Below are 6,000 nucleotides of genomic sequence, written 5' to 3' on the forward strand. Positions count from 1 at the left end.
ATCATTGAAATGGCAACGACGCTTGTAAATAGCAAATTTGAAGATTGCAGCAAAGTGGGCTTGAATCCTTTTCTGCAATCTTAACCTGCCGCCAGATGTAAGTCTATTGATTTCTTTTACCTAACTTCATCACCCAAACATTGCGTGAACTCAACTATGTGATTCTTCCGCAGGCTAAATCTGACTTCTGGAAGGCCAAATATGACCATGAGGCTGCCAAAAAGGCTAGAGCTGCCGTGAAAGCCGCCAAAAAGACCGTCAGGAGGTCTAGGAAGAAACCAAGCGCTTCTGATCTGCTTAAGTTGGACGAAACCTCTGAGTCGGAGGTAGCCCTTGACTCTCTTGGCTTGTTTTTCAACCACCTTATTAACACTGATTATTGCCAAGATGACACGGGAACTAGCCAAGTGGTTGAAGAAGAGGTAACTATCATTTCCTCCGACTCAGAACCTTTACCAAGGCAGAAACTTTGGCGAGTAACCCAGAAATTAAGGTTTTCACACCCCTTGGCTTATTTAGATCCTCAATTTCTTTTGAAACGATAGCAACATGAGAGCTGCCGCCAGACCCGGACCAGTGGAAGTGAAGATTTATCCTCCGGCTTACCAAACACTCCTCGGAAATATCAAAATGAGGTTCTTCTTGACCTTAACTTTTTTATTTACTGGCAAGTTTTTTGTTTTCATGAACCACTCAATTCCTTTGACTTATTTTTGCAGGAGATTTCCCGCTTTTCCTCTGGCGATTCATCACAGACTCAACTGCCGGCTTTCAAGAATGCCCCTGGGTAAGAATAATTATCTTTCTTATGTACCTTTATATCTTCATCATTATGCTGACTTGTCCGAATTCTTTTTAGCGGTCAAGCAAAGCCCAACAAGAAAACGAAGGTGACCAAACCTGCCGAGGATCCGAAAGCCGCTGAACCAGACCAGACAACCTTTGTACCAGAACACTCTGAACAACTAGAAGATCCTGCTCCCAACACTCAACCTGAAACGACTGAGTTGTCTGCTAATGAAACCAATATTGACCCGCCAAAGACTGAACTGTCAAGCTCAGTTAACCCGCCAGAGACTCATGCAGATGACGTTTTCATCACTGGCACCGGGTTTACTGAGCCAGGGAATCCAATTGTATTAGCGAGACATTATGCTAAACAAGAAGTCATGGAAGGACGGAAAGTGAGGTTCGATGTCTCCCGCTATGCTCAATTGAGTAATAGTGAAGTATTATTTGGTTATCTCAGTCAAGTACATTCCAGCCGTGACTTGGAAATTGAGATGGTCAAACAGATGCACCCGAAGTATGAGGTACGTCCTCCGGCTTATATAAGTTATATATACTGCCAGCCCCCAAGTCTGCTAATTATGATAAGATTGAATAATCTGTAGACTTAAAAAACTTATAAGCTTCTGTCCTATACTCCCTCCAAGTCCGGTTTAAAACTAAACCGGGTGCTGATAGTAGCATAACTTTGCATCTATAGTCCCCAAGGGCCGGTTTAATCAGTATGAATGAGCCGGTCCTATTGATCACTGTAAAAGAACAGAACAAAATTGTATAGCCCCCATGAGTTGGTTGAGACTGTTGATAGCTCACCCGACTCATCTTTAGGAAGAGACAAGCAATATGCATTAGCCCCCAAGTGCCAAGTGTTGTCGCTTGCAAAGCACTTGGGACTTTAGAAAAGCCATTTCCGTTGAAAAATTGCGTTGAGAGACATTAGCCCCCAAGTGCCAAGTGGTTTCGCTTGTAAAGTACTTGAGACTTAACTGTTGTAATCCACCTTGAAATATGTTTGATAAATCTGTGCTGCCTGCATGCTGCTACCACTAAATTGGAAACTCAACTGAACAAGGCCAAGACCCGGCTGGCGGCTCAGGAAACTGAGACCCAGAAGACTGAATCAAAATTCCAGTTTAGTGTGTTTGAAGCAGAAAAATTGAGACCAGCTTTACTGCAGATAAAGAGGCTTGGGCTAAGGAAAATACTACCCTGATACAGCGTGCTGAGAAAGCAGAGGCGGCTCTTCAGGAACTTATCACTGAACTCACCGGTTTAAAAAACCGTGTGTCTCAGATGGTTTCTGCTATCTTCGGTAATTCAGCTTGCTATTTATCCAAAGTGAATATTTGTCATCATAATGTAAGCCGCCAGTTGACCAATTTTTAACTTACTCAGGTCCCAGGAGCAGCAACCTTAGCCAAGACACAGTGGTGAAGCTCAAGGCGGTCTACATTCTTGTTGAGCAACTATACACCGGAGCTCAGCGGACTCTCGCTACTATCTTCCCAACGAATCAAGGGCCAAACCTATTAAGTGATGTTTTGAAGAAACTATCCATCTTGCCCACCAGGTTTCAAGAAATCAAATGGTCTTGTGCTAGTGCCGGAGCTGTAACAACCTCGATCCGTGCCAAAGCATGGGTGCCAGAAGTAGACCCGGCAGATGTAGCTACTGGGTATCCTAGTTTGAAGGAGGATGGAACCGCTTTTGATCAGCAAGACTTTGCCGTCTGTGTCAAAGAAATTCGTCCTCATGCAACAGTCATCGCTGAAGAGACCAATATTTCCAAGTACCAGTCGGCTTATGATAAAGATAATCAGAAGATGCAGACGCCTTCATATAAAGTGGTGAACTTAATTCCGCCGATTCGTAAGCACACTTTTGCCCCTGATATTGACCCGTCCAATCTGATTGACGACGAGGCTGAATTCTTCGGCTTGCGTGGCTTTGACTGGTCTAGACCAAACTTCCAGACGGTGGAGGAGGAAGAAGAACCGGCAAGGGATGAAACGGAGGCCTCCCATCAGCAAGACCAAGAAGAGTAAACCGCCAGGCAGTTGAAAAGACATTAAGTCTTGATAAAACACTTGTCCTTATGTTAGCTCATGGAGCTATGTAAGAGAATAGTTAAACTTGAATTGGTTGTGCCATCATGCATGTTTTTCCGTCTTCCGAAACACTGATTATCCACTGGTTTAAAGAACCACTGCTTGTATGATAATGTTTGACTTATGCAGATGTGAATTATTATGATCCTGCACACAAAGATAAAACACAAGGGCCCTGTGATATTGGATCACACTGTTGGTTTACCAAACTAGTGTAATAAGAGTGAGAACCCAAAATTTGAGCACTGGTAATTATCAGAGATTGCCAGCTTATAAACAAAGCCAGATCAGGTTAATAAACACTAGATATTATCTTATCTCATACTAGTGACTTATAGTCAAAACCAGGCCGGGTTAATAAACACCAGATAGTATCTCATCTCATACTGGCGACTTATAGTCAAAACCCAAGCCGGGTTAATAAACACCGGTGAATTATAATCATAAAGCTTTATAAGCCTCATCAAAGAAAACCTCAAAAAATCGATCGAATAAAATCATACGAAAAACGAGGCTTTTCATGGGCTGTCAGGCCAAAAATTGAGTGCTTTCCCGGGCAGCACGGCCACTGAGTTAAACCTATATACAAACCTTATAAGATGGACCTCACATAACCAATCATCATTTTAACTTTTACAAGTTCAGTGTCTGCATAAGATTGACTTGTCAAACGTTCGGCGGTTCATTCCAGGATTACCCGAGCGGAGTGGCTTACTTAAAAAGGCAGGATAACCCGGGGTTTTAGGTGAATACACCTGGCTTCGAAGCCTGCCTTTTAAGCCTATTACAAGGGTTATAAAAACTCTTTGTTCTTTAGAACAAAAGAGCCCCCAAGAAATATTTTGAGCTGTGCTCAAGGGGCACCTATGTTTGAGTTGTGCTTTTGCAACAAAGTCTCTTTGGTCCCTTTAACTTGGGTAGCAAGTGTTGGGGAAGGCAATAATTTCAAAAAAAATCCTACGCACACGCAAGATCATGGTGATGCATAGCAACGAGAGGGGAGAGTGTCATCCATGTACCCTCGTAGACCATAAGCGGAAGCGTTATGACAACGCGATTGATGTAGTCGTACGTCTTCACGATTGACCGATCCTAGTACCGAACGTACGGCACCTCCGCGATCTACACACGTTCAGCTCGGTGACGTCCCACAAACTCACGATCCATTAGAGCTTCGAGGGAGAGTTCCATCAGCATGACGGCATGATGACGGAGTTGATGAAGCAACCGACGCAGGGCTTCACCTAAGCACCGCTACAATATGATCGAGGTGGATTATGGTGGAGGGGGGCTCCGCACACGGCTAAAAGATCAATGATCAACTTGTGTGTCCATGAGGTTCACCCTGCCCCCGTATATAAAGGAGCAAGGGGGAGGCCAGCCGGCCCTAGGAGGGCGCGCCAAGAGGAGGAGTCCTACTCCTAGTGGGCGTAGGACCCCTCCTTTCCTAGTCCCACTAGGAGGGGGAAGGAAGGATTGGGAGAGGGGAAAGGCAAGGGGGCGCCGCCCCCCTTCCTTGTCCTATTCGGACTCAAGGGGAGGGGGCACGCGGCCTACCCTGGTCGGCCCCTCTTTCTATCCACTAGGGCCCATTAAGGCCCATTAGTCCTCGGGGGGTTCCGGTAACCCCTCCGGCACTCCAGTTTTCTCCGAGATCATCTGAAACCCTTCCGGTGTATGAATATAGCCATCCAATATATCAATCTTTATGTCTCGACCATTTCGAGACTCCTCGTCATGTCCGTGATCACATCTGGGACTCCAAAATACCATTGGTACATCAAAAGACAAACTCATAATACCAATCGTCACCGAACATAAACGTGCAGTCCCTATGGGTTCGAGAACTATGTAGACATGACCGAGACTCATCTCCGGTCAATAACCAATAGCGGCACCTGGATGCTCATATTGGTTCCTACATATTCTATGAAGATCTATATTGGTCAAACCACATAACTACATACGCTGTTCCCTTTGTCATCGGTATGTTACTTGCCCGAGATTCGATCGTCGGTATCTCAATACCTAGTTCGATCTCGTTACCGGAAAGTCTCTTTACTTGTTCTGTAATACATCATCCCGCAACTAACTCATTAGTTGCATTGCTTGCGAGGCTTATAGTGATGTGCATTACTGAGAGGGCCCAGAGATACCTCTCCGACAATCAGAGTGACAAATCCTAATCTTGATCTATGCCAACTCAACAAGTACCATTGGAGACACCTGTAGAGCACCTTTATAATCACCCAGTTACGTTGTCATGTTTGGTAGCACACAAAGTGTTCCTCCGGTATTGGGGAGTTGCGTAATCTCATAGTCATCGGAACATGTATAAGTCATGAAGAAAGCAATAGCAATATGCTAAACGATCAAATGCTAAGCTAAAGGAATGTGTCAAGTCAATCACATCATTCTCAAATGATGTGATCCCCTTAATCAAATGACAACTCATGTCTATGGTTAGGAAACTTAACCATCTTTGATTGAACGAGCTAGTCAAGTTGAGGCACACTAGTGACACTTTGTTTCTCTATGTATTCACACATGTACTAAGTTTCCAGTTAATACAATTACAGCATGAATAATAAACATTTATCATGATATAAGGAAATATAAATAACAACTTCATTATTGCCTCTAGGGCATATTTCCTTCAGTCTCCCACTTGCACTAGAGTCAATAATCTAAATTACACAGTAATGATTCTAACACCCATGGAATCTTGGTGCTGATCATGTTTTGCTCGTGAGAGAGGCTTAGTCAATGGGTCTGCAACATTCAGATCCGTATGTATCTTGCAAATCTCTATGTCTCCCTGCTTGACTTGATCGCGGATGGAATTGGAGCACCTCTTGATGTGCTTGGTTCTCTTCTGAAATCTGGATTCCTTTGCCAAGGCAATTGCACCAGTATTGTCACAAAAGATTTTCATTGGACCCGATGCACTAGGTATGACACCTAGATCGGATATGAACTCCTTCTTTCATACTCCTTTATTTGCTGCTTCCGAAGCAACTATGTACTCCGCTTCACACGTAGATCCCGCCACGACGCTTTGCTTAGAACTGCACCAACTGACAGCTCCATCGTTCAATATAAA

Source organism: Triticum aestivum, chromosome 3A, assembly GCF_018294505.1.
Source record: "Triticum aestivum cultivar Chinese Spring chromosome 3A, IWGSC CS RefSeq v2.1, whole genome shotgun sequence".
NCBI lineage: Eukaryota > Viridiplantae > Streptophyta > Magnoliopsida > Poales > Poaceae > Triticum > Triticum aestivum.